Source organism: Halichoeres trimaculatus, unplaced genomic scaffold (assembly GCF_033239565.1).
Source record: "Halichoeres trimaculatus isolate MK-OKI-2021-1 unplaced genomic scaffold, fHalTri1.1 fHalTri1_scaffold_2, whole genome shotgun sequence".
Lineage (NCBI taxonomy): Eukaryota > Metazoa > Chordata > Actinopteri > Labriformes > Labridae > Halichoeres > Halichoeres trimaculatus.
In genome coordinates, this window is record NW_027437180.1 from 40,506,964 (window position 1) to 40,520,794 (window position 13,831).

Consider the following 13,831-nt stretch of genomic DNA (forward strand, 5'->3'; position numbering starts at 1 on the left):
TGTGTGCATGAAAGGTTGTCTGCCTCTGTGTGCCAGCCCTGTGATTGACTGGAAACTACTCCAGGGAGGGTGGCAATAGGGATGGGTACCTTTCACATTTGAAACAATACGGTACCAATGCCCTGTACCTGGCAATCAGTACCAACAGTACCAATTTTTGGTACTTTTTTGTGTTTAAGTGTGAAACCCAATCCTTAGTTGGCAATCAGTATCGATACTCAGTGGAACTCATTTTTTGTGTGTTTTTATGTGGTAATAAGTAGGAATTTGTTACCATACCATACCAGCTTTATTTATAGAGCACTTTTAAAACAGGGTTCCTACAGCTCAAGCCAAGTTAAATTTAAGACTATTTAAGACTTTTTTGAGGCCGTTTGAAATCAAATTCAAGACCAAGTTGACAACGAACCACAATTGAAACAAACAAAACAACAAAATAAAAACACCACATGATTTACCTGGGTGAGAGGCCATTTTGACCCAATGTTTATTTCTTAATAAAACATCACTTTTTGTCTTCTTTTTAACCCCATTTTTACAGCTTTATGCCTATTTTGCCCCCCATTCATCGTTTTTTTTGGCCACTGTCAAAAACATTTTTGTAATTTTTATATGTTTTTTGAAATTTAATATCCAATGTATTTCCAATTTTGCTGCCAAAGACTATTTTCCTAAGCTACTTTTGGATTTTTCTGCACATTTTTCTCTTTTTTTGCAATTTCATACCTATTATGCGCCTATTTATTATCCTTTTTCCACTTTCGTACCATTTTTGCTCAGTTTTTGCAATTTCATCCCTTTTTTGACCTTTCTTCATACACTTTGTCCCACTTCTGGACCATTTTTATCTTTTTAAGCCTGTTTTTATAACTTTTTCTAGTTTGCCTCCATTTTTTTTGACCACTGTCAGAAACATTTTTGGAATTTTTACATGTTTTTATTTACAATTTTCAATTTACTTCCCAATTTTGCTGCCATAATCAATTTTCCTAAGCCACTTTTGGATTTTTTTTGCCAGTTTTTCACCTTTTTTTCCCTCTCCAGGCACTGTAGTTAAAACCAAGACATGCGTCTGCTCTGAAAGATCCTGGTGCAGCCACATCACTGATTTGTTAGTTCTGCTTTTGTGATTACACGATGTTGCCATGACAATAAATCAGTGAATTCTTTTTTAAAAATAGATACATTTTGCTAAATGTTTTTATAGTTCAATCTAACATAAATCTTATTTATGTGTTTAAATTTTTAAGACTTTTGAAAATTGGATTTAAGACATTTTAATGCCAATTAAGGCCTTATTTTTAGAACTATGAATTCAATGCCTTTTAAGACTTTTCAAGGATCCGCAGGAACCCTGTAAAAACAACCACAGCTGTAGACAAAGTGCTGTACAAGTAGATCAAATGAAATTATAAAAACAAAAACAGACAAATAAAAGAAAAACATTGTAAAAACAATAAAAGCAAATAAAAAGCAAGTAAAAGGGAATAAAAGAAAATAAAAGAGAATAAGACCAGGCAAAGAAACTAAGTCTCGCTGGAGTTAAAAGCCAAAGGATAAAAATGTGTTTTAAGACGTGTTTTAAAAGTGGACAGTGAAGGGGCCTCTCTAATCTGCAGGGGAAGACTGATCCACAAATGGGGAGCAACATTAGAGAAGGCCCTGTCCCCTCTGAGCTTCTTCCTGGACCTCGGTACCTGCAGGAGCAGCTGGTCAGCTGACCTGAGGGACCGAGAGGGTGAGTAGGGCTGAAGACCATTTAAACATTTAAAAACAAACATAAGAATTTTTAAATCAACTCTAAAAGTCACAGGCAGCCAGTGGAGTGATTTGTTAAATCATAAAATTTCAAAGTTTTTCAATCTTGCATTTCTCAGTATACGTATGACCTTGCAGTGCTGTGTTCATGTCCAGCATGGAAAATTACCTACTCATCCACACCCCCACAGTAACAAGGATGTGTTCATGTCCCTAAATATGGCCCCGTATGATTTTACGTGAACTGGTACTACAGACAAAATTGGGCGGCACCAATAGAAGAAACTAATTTAGTTACAATCCCTTGTCCAGGGTTTACACTACCACTTGCTGGGATTGGCTCCAGCCCCCCAGGACCCTTAACAGGATAGGTGGTAGAAAATGAATGAATTAAATCTCATGTTGTTCAGTTATTACCAAGAGGCAAGATCCGGTCAGTAAAAATGAAGCCTATGTGCAAGTGCTTAAAGTCGCTTGGTGAGTATATTTTTTTCCATCTCTGCTGTTTAGAAGTTATTAGGATCGTTTGATTTTCCAATCAGAGGTACAGCTCACGTCACGTGACCGCTGGGCACCCTGTAGCTGCTCCAGGAAAAACTCCCAGCCAGCATCATAGCAAATGTGGCTGCGTCCATGGTTTGGCTTCATTTCATAGTTTCAAGAACAGACGACTGACGTTGCAGATGCTTCGTCCATGTTTTATACAGTCTATGGTAATTACTGCCTAAATAATTTTTTTTTTCTATTTATTTATTTTTGATTTAATAACAGGCGAGCATTCAAACAACCTATCATACTTGGCAATATAGTGACATAACATCAAATAAGAAAACATAACAAACAACAAACAAACAACAAACAAAAATACGACAAGACAAAACAAAACAAAAAGTAAATAAATAAATTTAAAAAAAAATTGGATCTCTTCAAATATTCAAGAAATAAATTTACAATAGTATCACAAGATAACAAAATAGCATGGCACCACCCTATAACATATGGAAGAGCAACATATGAAAGAGTACAGTATTTATAATTATATATAATCCCACTCTTCTATCAAGAAGATTTTTTTCCATTTCATATTATGTGATGCTATTTTGCAATTATTTGTTGCAATTATTTTTTCCAAAAGAAATTGGCGTCGCAATATACTGCCTAAATATTGTTAAGGTTCAATTCCTGTTCTAATTTTGCTGTCAGGTTTTCAAAACAGCGCTGCAAAAACTAAAAACAAATCATTTTTTTGTCTTATTTAATTCACCTTAGAATTCCAGACAAATGTTTCATTTCAAGATATTAAAAGAAACGACAAAAATGACCCCTAATGAATTTTTAAAATTGTCCACCGAGGTTTAAAAAAAGGCAAGTGTCTAGGGATAAAATGATGTCATTGTTCAAGAAAACAAAAAGGTAGACTTTTCTGATCCTTATTAAATTTAGCTGCATTTTTGTCTCTTGAAATCTTAAAGTAAGGCATTTTGAATTGAGCAATCTTGAGCTGATGTGATCCTCAGGTTTCTGGTAAACCACCTGACCTCTGTTTGGCCAATCCTTGTCCATGTTGCTTTTTCTCCATGGATTGTCTCTTACCCTTCTTAGTTGACTAATCCCTAAAGTCCACTGCCATTGCTGCCCCTCTCTGGACCAAGGTTATAATAGTTAACTAAAACGAAACTAAAAAGGACAACTAAAATTTAAAATACATTGCAGTTAACTCAAACTAATAAAAACTAGAAAAGAAAACAAAATCGATAAGTAAACCAAAACTGTATCTTGCGTTCACAAAACTAACTGAAACTAACTAAAATTATAAACAAAATTATCTTAGTTATAGTTTTTGACAATATTAACAGCCTTTAGGATTTAAATTAACCGACACATTTTTCCCAACCAATTTTAGACAGTTTTCGGCAGTTGTCAGCGCCGTACGGCACCATCATAGCGACGTATAGGGACGAGCTTATTTACTGCACTGACTGGCTGTGCGCTGTGCTGCAACGTAATGTAGTGAAGCAATGAATCAGAGCATCTGTAATAGTTTAATTGTTACAGAGTCCAAGTTTTTATTTATTGAAGCTAATATTACATTGTTTTTTATAATTTTTGTTTATATTATTTTTATGTAATTTATGTTAACATTATTTCATATAATTTATGCTTATATTTTTTATACTAAGTTTATATTATTTTCTTGTGTTTAAAGCAGCAGCCAACAGTTCAGTATCAGCATTGACTGAGCAGTGAGCTCTATGTTGGACTGGAAAATAAACAGTTTTACAAAATATTTACTCTGACCTTTTTGAATCCTGCACCTGGTTAATAAGGTATGAAAAACTAAAACTAAACTGAAACTAAACCTTGTTGCAAAAATCAAAACTAAATAAAAACTAGAATACTCGCTCCAAAACTAATTAAAACTTAACTGTAATGACAAATCCAAAACTATTACAACTTTGCTCTGGACCCTCATTTTTCTCTTGTTATGTGTTAATCTTAAATCAAGCACTTTGAGGGTGTTACTGAGTCTTGAAACAAGTTTTGTTTTGATTAAATTTTTCAACATTTTTCCTGAGTTTTAAGTTCCTCTGACTAATTAAGACAAGAAGGCACATTCAGGCTTAATTTAAGATTATAAACCAAACCTGTAGAGACATTAAATCTCAGAGTATTTGCAGAACAGTTTGTTGCTATCTTGTACATGAAAAAACGTAAGTCCGTCTCAATTCATCATCCAACCATCCAGTGGTCATCATTTCACACCTCATGTTCCTTTTTACATCATGCAGAGAGCGGTAGTAAATTCAGCTCGTCATATCACAGAGTCGGATTTCCGCAACTATTGTGCTGCAACTGCAGATTTCAGCCCGCCCCTCCTCCTCTGCCTCCTCTGCCTCCTCCATCTCCGGCTCAAAGACCTGACAGACAGTCCCATGTGCAGGGCAGACCGTCTTGTAATTTCACCTCGGAGCAGCAGCAACAGTCTGCGTTTTTACTGTGAATACTTTCAGGGAAAACCTCGCACCAACTTACGCTTCATGCTGTAAGTAATCGCCTTTAAGTAAGGAGAAAACTTTTACAGGCTCAAAGTCACTTTACAATGCACGATGAAACACTACCAGAGGCCAGTGTATCAATATTCAAAACATACATGAAGACCTAATCCAGAGCAGCTCGTAAATAACAAGTGATTATATTTCTCTAAGAATAGTTTATAACGTAAGAACAACACAGGAAGCTTTTAACAAGGCGGGGACACACATTCCTCTACTTCTATAATCAGGTAATCCAGAAAAAGTCGTGATATTCGTCACAGGACTCAAATCTAAAGGTGATCTGCGTGAGTCTTATAGCGTAATATCAGGTCACAGCTTAATGCTCCCTGGCGAGTGAGCTGATATCAACAGCTTTAGATGCAAGAGTGATAATTTTATGAACTGCACCCTGCCAGTGGCACCGATCAGACTACATAAGGTCAATGCAGGTTGCTCTCAATAAACAGATCCTAGAATAGGCTGTTTATGTCCTCGGGATATGAGAGAGAACAAGAGTCTGGAGTCACTTCACTCACTTATGTGTGATCTGCAGAAATGTCGTCTGTGTCTGTGAGCGCCGAACAGTTGACCACAACGTGATATCTCTGTCAGGGTTGGCTCAGGTCTTCACGGTAGCTGTTTCTGTTAACCGCAAATTAGGGAGCATGGTTTTGGCATGTCGTTGCTTACTCACAAGGAGGGAGTGGGCGACAAAGACTTCTTGGCGCGGTTTGTAACGTGGATATCATGATCCACAAGGAGGAGAAAAACACAAGAGGAGGAGGACCCAGTTTCTGATGCAACAAAAGATTTATTTTGTTTTATTTAGTCTTTCAAAGAAAAACCAGAGCACCACCGTTAAAAAAAGGAGAATTCTTATCAAGTGTTTTTGTCTCTTTTTTAAGTAAAAATTGTCTTATACTTGATATTAGCCACATCCAACTGACCAGTCCAGGAAAAATGTCTTGTCAAGTTATTTAAAGACAAAAATGGGAAAAAAATAATACGCCAATGGAAGAAGAAAATTAGCTTAAAACTAGGATAACGTTCAACACAAACTTTGAGTAGTCATTTGGTTTATCATATCATAGCAGGTACATCATATTTGATTTTTAATCTTTCACCAAAAGTCAAATTGTTTACTGAAAATAAATCTGGAAGGGTTTTTTTTTTTTTTTTTACAGCTGATGAAAAATCCACCTCCATACAATCTACGTATGGTATAAAAAAGCCAATCAGTGGTTGATATGGGCTTTAATGAATTTGTAGAAGTAAACACGTCTTTTACGACTAGAAGTAATAAGATTTACTTGTGTTTCTTTCTCATCACTTCACTTTTATCTCACAGACCGTCTAAAGCCGTGTTTCCACCAAGCTGGTTCAGTTTGTCTCAGTACGGCGCACATTTTGTGGCGTTTCCACTGACTTATCCCAGGACAGATTCCCAAATAACCAAGACAAGCTTTCTGGGACCCTTGGTATGGGTGAAGACTAAACCGATCCGCTCTCTGAAGGTGGAGCTACAACACTGAAGACCGTTGATTGGTCGAAAGAATCGTCACTTTGTCACTTCCTGTGCGACAGCGGCTGCATTTCTCCTGGTGGCTCACAGACTTCTCTGAAACAAAGCTTGATTGTTCTTTGTATCAAAGAGCTACATGAAAATCACAGAGAGGACGAAATGCTGCATGTCTTCATCGTTGCTCTTTGTTTACTAGTGGCAGCTTTCAGCATCCGGCCTCCACGCCGCCTGTCACGAGAAGGCACAGTTTGCTGTGGAAACTCAAACGGGATAAGGCTTAACTGAACCAAACCATAAGCCGCGTTTCCACCAAGCAGTCCGGGTCGGTTCGTCCAGGTACGGTACGCTTTTGGCGGCGTTTCCACTGACTTATCCTGGGACGGATCCCTAAAAACCAAGACGAGCCGTCCAACTTTTTTGGGACCCTTTCGTATGGGTGCCAGACTGAACCGATCCGCTCTCAGAAGGTGGAGCTACAACACTGCAGACCATTGATTGGTCAAAAGAATCGTCACTTACCCCGACAGCGACTGCATTTCTCCTGGCGGCTCACAGACTTCTCTGAAACGAAGCTTGATTGTTCTTTGTAACAGAGAGTTACATGACAATCACAGAGAGGACGAAATGCTGCATGTCTTCCATCGGTGCTCTTTGTTTACTGTGTCGCGTTTTTCTTGTTTGTTGGATTTAATAGCGGGGTAAGCTGCTACGGCGTCACACTATTGTTTACCAGCTGCGGCATCCGGCTTACACGCCGCCCCCCACTAGAGGGCACAGTTTGCTGTGGAAACGCAAACGGGATCAGACTTCACTGTCCCAAACCGTCCCAAACCGCACTGAACCGACCCGGACTGCTTGGTGGAAACACAGCTGTAGTAAACGTGGCTTAACGTTAGTGTTGTTGTATTGTAGTTAGAGTGCTGACTCATTGCAGTAGATGGCGGTAATTTACCAAAACCTGCCATCCGCATTGAAAAACAGCATTAGTATGCCAGGCAGACTGGTCTGTTGCATACTGAGAAATTTTCCTGGTAGGACATTGGATGATTTTTGTCATACTGCAGATTTTGCTAGTTTTTGCACACTGACTACTACGGACTGAATTTCAGCTAAAATAGTCGGCACTACTAGTGTGGTAGGTGGTTTGGAAAACAGACTATTTAGACAAGGGAACAGTCAAACACAGGTCAACAAGAAGACACAGGTGAAACACGCAAGGGGCAATCAAACAGGAGGGAAACACAAGAAGACCAGAACCAAACACAGAAAAACTAAAGAAAGAGACAAGATATATCCAAAACATAGAAACACAAAGAATAAAATAACATAAACCATATGACATGAACCAACCAAAATCACTAGAAAAGGGAACTATAGTCTAAAAGAGAAACACAGGGAAACACAAGACAAGAATAGTAAAGAAAAAACTCAGAGAAGCTCAAGATGCACAATAAAAACTAAAACTCTGAACTCAGAAGACAGACCAGAAACCATATCCTAACAGTGGATTTCATTACAAGGGGGGAATAAATCATTTCTGGGACACTGGAAACTCAAGAATCCAAGTTCTGGGTCAAGAATAGTCAAAACAACCATCATTGAATGTTTAACGGTGGGACAAAGTCGTCCGTCCACTGCGCTGCTGCTGGAATTTGTAGCAGAGGACTTATGCCACACTTCCACCAGATCCACCAAGACCAGTTTCTGCTCTGTTGTGGTTTGGCTCTGAGCTCTCTCGTCTGTCATCGCACACCGGCTGTGTTACCGGCTGTGTTTCGGAGCACAGCACAGGGTAGCATTTCCAGACAGCTGGGGTCACAAGGCCGAGGATTCTCCACCAGAACCAGTGGATTTCTACCTCTGCGATGAGCCTCTCCTCGTTATTTCTCAGCCACAGCCTCTGAAAACCTCTGACCTGCTGGCTCAAGGCCCTGCACTGCTCTTTATGAGAGTTTGTTCCAGTAGACAAGTCCTATGCAACATGGCTTCAACTCAGAGAAGTTTATTCTGAAAGTCAAGCAGAGGCGCCTGACTTCATGTTAAGTTCAATCTGCCCTGACAGGACGAGGACAAGCTGAAATACTTCATGGATGATAAAAACTTTGACAAATGTATGTTTTGTTGTTGTTACGGAGAGAATAAGGTGATGAAAAGGTTTGTGGTGTCCTGTCCGACATTTAAAATTCACAGTATTTTCCATGCGAGGTGTCTTATCTATCAAATTGGACTCCCCACTTCTATAACTCCACTTTTATCTCTTTAACCCCCAAAACAGGGGTGCCAGAGACCAGCAATCCCCTGCTGTGGAAATACACTGATGGTCAAAATACACCAGATATGTCTCTGGTCCATCACGGCACCAAAGCTGCTGGTTCCTATCAAAGTCAATGTGCCAACTCACTCTGGCTCTGCTCCGTTACGTTCCCAGATTAGACACCCATCCTCATGGTGTCAGAGGAGTGGCGGGTCAGTTTGCACAAAGTGGACCAGGTAGAATTTAAAGTCTTGCATGGGAACAACCTAAAAACAGCCGTTGACTTTCAAAACCAGATTGTAATGAAGCACAAAACTCCTTGGTCTCGCAGCTCCAGCTACCTGGTGGTCCTGCTACGTGCTAGACTAAACACACAACCGGTGTGAATTAGACGGATGGGAGAACACGCATCAATACGCAATGGAGCGGAAACAGAACAGGCATTGATCTGGTCTATTACTGGCATCATGCACCAATACAAAAACCTCCAATCGACCAATTTTAAGTCGACATCATCAAAGATATGTGCAAGCATTTTGGCAACCAAAGAATTCAAGCTGTAAGCAGCATAAAAATGTCTGGTTGTTCTGTGGTCAGTCGTCAAAACGAGACTGTACCCTTGAGTCAAGTTCTATCAAGTTCTGACCGGTACAGAGTGACTGTGCTAACTGGTCACTAATGACACTGGGAGTGGCGCTGGGTACCAAATTAGGTACTTTTATACGTACTGACCAAATTCTATCTGTAGTACCGAGTACCAATTCACGTAAACTCAAACAGTACCATGTTTAGGTACCTAAATGCATCCTTGTGACTGTGAGGGAGTGTAAGAGTAGGCAATTTTCCATGCTCAACATAAACCCAGCATTGCAAGTTTATATTGTGAGAAATAAATGTATTAAATTCAAAACTTTTAGATTTTATTATTAAAGAGGTTTAAATTTATTGCCACATAAAAGCACACAAAAGTACTGAAAATTTGTACCACTAGCCACATATACATGGACCCAAATATTCCGCTTTCATTCGGGTTATTTGCTCAAACGCAAAGAATTTAACCTTTGTATTCACCTCATTCTGAAAAAAAAGGGGCCAATCTGAATGGACATTTAATCAGTTTCACAGGAGTAGAATATTCCTTTTCCCAAACAGATTGAGGTTTCATGTATCCACTCAAACAGAAAGTTGTCAGGGTACGTTCTTTCAACGCATGCTCAGATATGACGTAAGACGCAACTAGAGACGTTCCTCAACTTTAAAAATGGCGGTGAGCCATCAGCACTGGAGGAAAGTTTGTTTTTGATCCAAACTTTGAAGAACTGAACATAATTTCAAGACTGGACGGACACTCGCAATACAGAGTATTGCAACACTGTGATAAACAAACTGTCGTCCTCCATCTTTGATAGATCACGTGATGTTTACATTTTTCTGAGCATGCCTCATTGACTCTTCTGTTTGATTACAGCGGCGCATGTAGACAAGAGATTAGAATATTCCTTTCCATGTTTACGATTGTTTTTGGAAAAGTCATCCAGAAAGACGAAAACTCCTCATGTAAACGTGGCTAATGAGTACTGATACTGATTGTCTGATTGTTTTTGGTTAACACTCTCATGGCTTGATCGACTATTGTACTTTGCAGCACTTCTGTTGCCAAAATGTGTACGCAGCTGTAACTGTTTACAGTTAATTGGTCTATCATTTCATTATCAAATAGTTAACTGACTGAGGGACCGATTACACAACAACGGTTTTGGGCTGAAATGCAAAAGTTTTGTTGCGTTTCAGCCTCATGTTCACACGGAAACGGCGGTTTAGCTGAACTAAAATGGAAACTTTTGAAAACTGCCCCCAAAGTGGGATTTTTCTGAAACGCTACCGACACCATTGCCATGTAAACAGTAAGCCGCCGCGCTGACGTCATGCTCCACTTCACAACAACGCTAAAACAGGTAAGCAGAACCGTTGTTCTGATCGTCGCAAACTACCGTGTTGAGCTTGTTCTGCTCAATCTGCTGAATCTGTGACTGTCTTTAATAAAATTAGCATCTGTTGCTCCACTTCTGCTCTTAGTATTCACCAACACACCAGACGATCGGCCCAACTCTACTTCAGAGGAGATCTACCAAGACAGTTATAGCGTCACCTACAGGCCTGGCATGCTTACCACAGTGTTTTCAGTCCCTCTGCGTTTCCGTGTAAACGCAGATTTTTTTTTACTGCGTTTTAGCGTTTTCAGATGAAACATTGTCGCGTAAACGGGGCCTTAATCAATCGGCCTTCATTGACAATGTTGTCCTGGTTTGGTCACCTACAGGGTCTTCAACAAAGAAAAGTGGAAAACAGATCAAACAGCTCCTTCTTGTGTTTTGTAACCTCCCAGGGGGTCCATCCCCACTTCCCTGGGACTGAAGAGGTTCCCAGGGAAGAGTAAAGAGTGTTAATGTTTACACTTGGATTGTTGGGGGTGAGAAGTTGAAGAAAGGGGTTAGAGGACCTTGTTTTCCTAAGCTTTGGTTAAAGAAACATAGATTATACCCTTTCTAAAAAAATCCAACTATCAGTCAAAGATTCATTTTGAATTAAGCTGAAAATAAAGATATTCTCTGTTTAATTCCTTCTCAAAAAGTCTGACACTGTCCCACGGTCAGAAGCTTCAAACGCCACAGCACGCTCTGCCATTTGCTCTGCCGGGAAACCTTCACACCCCGACACCACGACCTACAGAACGAGGGGCCAAATGCTGTAAAGGACAACAACCAGTTCACACAGCGCTCTCCTGTTTACTCTCACATCACGCTGAGCCACGCAAGCTGGAATCCCTCCTAAGGACATGTCTGTTTGTTTGTTCAGAGCAGGGACCGTGTCGGAGGAGCCGGGGAGACGATCAGTTTGGTTTCACAGCTTCTCCCCACGTTCCAACACGAAGCGCTTACTTGCCGATCCCTATGATCACTTTACCAGACTCTCACAGTCTGAAACTCTACACTGCAGAGCGGGGTGTGACATCTGGGTCTTAGGGTCCATGTTCCTGACAGCAGTTAGCTGTAATCCAGTGTTTATCTGGTTGAGGTCTGTTATCATATGGAGCTACTGTGTAACCTAGGAGAATGGACTGCTGTGTGTGCAGAGAGGCATGTGTGTGTGTGTTAATGTGTGTGTGTGTAAGCCCCGTCATATGTGTTGTTTTTTAGAACTTTGATCAAAAGTTAACTTTATTCACATCAGAGAAGTTTAACTCAATGATGTCACAGTTTGAGTCTCATATATAAAAAAAACAGCAACATATAATCATAAACAGTTTTGCGTGTGTGTGCGCTCCCTGTTCGCAAGAGCCAAACTCCACCTGTTGTCCTGGGACAGGTGTGTGTTTATAGCAAACTAACATTAGCTCATGAAGCAGAGCCTTTAAATATTTTCCCACTGATAGACGAACGCCCTTTGTAGAAAAGTAACTTCAGAGGAGGACGATCACTTCACTTTGGCGTCACTTTGTCCAATAATGTCCCAGATTACAAAGTCAGGATTAAAAAACTGGTACAAGAAAAGAAAGAAGTGTTTTTTTTTAGTTTGAGGGATGTAAAAGCCAGGGTCACAGAATCTGGATCCGGCTTCCAGTCAGATCTAAACCACATTTTTTACATGGCGTAGCTTTTGTATGAAAAAACGTTTATTAAAAAAACCTATTGAAGCCTTTTTTTAAATCAATTTGAAGATTTTTAGATTTTAGTAAAATAATTCAAACTTATGGTTCAGGTCATTTATGGCAAAGATAAAATTCCTGAAGTACACTGAGTTAAATTAAAGTCTTTTTTAGATTTACTTTTTAATCTTATATTTTTTATCTAGTTTTTTAATATTCTATTTTACAGAGTTTATAGCTTCTAATTCTGTAGTTTTTAAGTTGTTGCTAGTCTTATGTTATTTCCTTAACCGTTTAGCACCAACATACCAAGTCAAATTCCTTGTAAGTGTAAATGTATCTGGCAATAAAACCCAATTCTGGTTCTGGCTCCGACATGGAACCATGAAAATTGCAGGAAATACATTGCTAATTTTTCAGTTCTTCCTAAATTAATTTGCAAGGACATATAAAAACTAATTTTGCATGTTTTGCATTCTTTAAGATGCCAAATTGAGTGGAGATTGTTAGTTTAATTAAAGCACATAAAGTGTAACATATGTATATGTAAAATAAGTTCACCCTCCGACCAAAAATATTGAGCTGTGGCACATTTGATATGATCCTTCCCACGTGTCAAAGATGAATCAACAGCTGCATCAAGACCTGGTAGGGTATGTTGCAAATTCACAACAACAGGCATCAAAGGGTTAAAGTCCTAGATTTAGACTTGTTAGATATAAAACCATTATTAAGAATTGCTTTATTTATTTGTTTCTAATCTTTTAGTCTACTTTATATCCTTAAATTAGGATTAAAAATGTATTTTTTGTCTCATAAAAAATCAATGAAGAAGAGATCAAACAAACCTAGCCACAGATCCTGATTCATTCACAGATCCAAATGCCCTTTTTTATTTTATTTTATTTTTTACAATTAATGACAAAATCTAAAAACCTTTAGCAAAAACACTCTTTTCAAAACAGAAAAAAAAAATCTTCATCATGCTTCTCTAATCCTGGGTCTTTTTTGTCCCTCAATATCAGACCGGATGCAGCATGTACTTCTTTCTCCTTTAACCAAATATAACTGTTCATTGTTTGTCTGTTTTTTTTTTTTTACATTTTTATTGTTCAATCCAAGACAAAAAGTGAATTATTAATTTATATGTTGTTGGAGTACTTAGATCAGAAACCACAAAATTCAGAAATTATTTCCAGGGGTAGAGACGACACAATCAGGTTTTACTCTGTTCAATTATTTTCAGTGAAATACAGCAACTTAGAAAAAATGCTCTACCATTTGTTAAGCTGTGAGTAAAAGGATCAAGAACAGTTCAGATGGTGTAGTCCATGTTATCTGTCAAAAAGCTGGTGGTTAAAAGAGATAAAAACATCTCTTGAGTCACATGTCTTGAAAAGACAATGTCTGAAATGACCCGGACGTTGCATCCAGCCTTAAAGGGATAAATACGTAGATGTTGCATCCGGTCTACATGTATAACAACAACAACAACAAAAAGAATGAAATCAAAATTATTTGACCAAATTCGATATAATTAAGTCATTATTGTGCTTCAGGAGGTTTGTTTTTAAATTTATCTTTCTTTTAGTACTTTAGAAAACTTTTAAAGTCTT

At 38.7% G+C, this 13,831-nt stretch overlaps 1 protein-coding gene across 1 annotated transcript in view; it reads right to left on the reverse strand.

The window, feature by feature from the left end:
* The window catches only part of rbm20 (RNA binding motif protein 20), a 63,010-nt gene that overhangs the window by 7,738 nt on the left and 41,441 nt on the right, over positions 1-13,831 (reverse strand). The gene's annotated exons all lie outside the window — the stretch shown is intronic.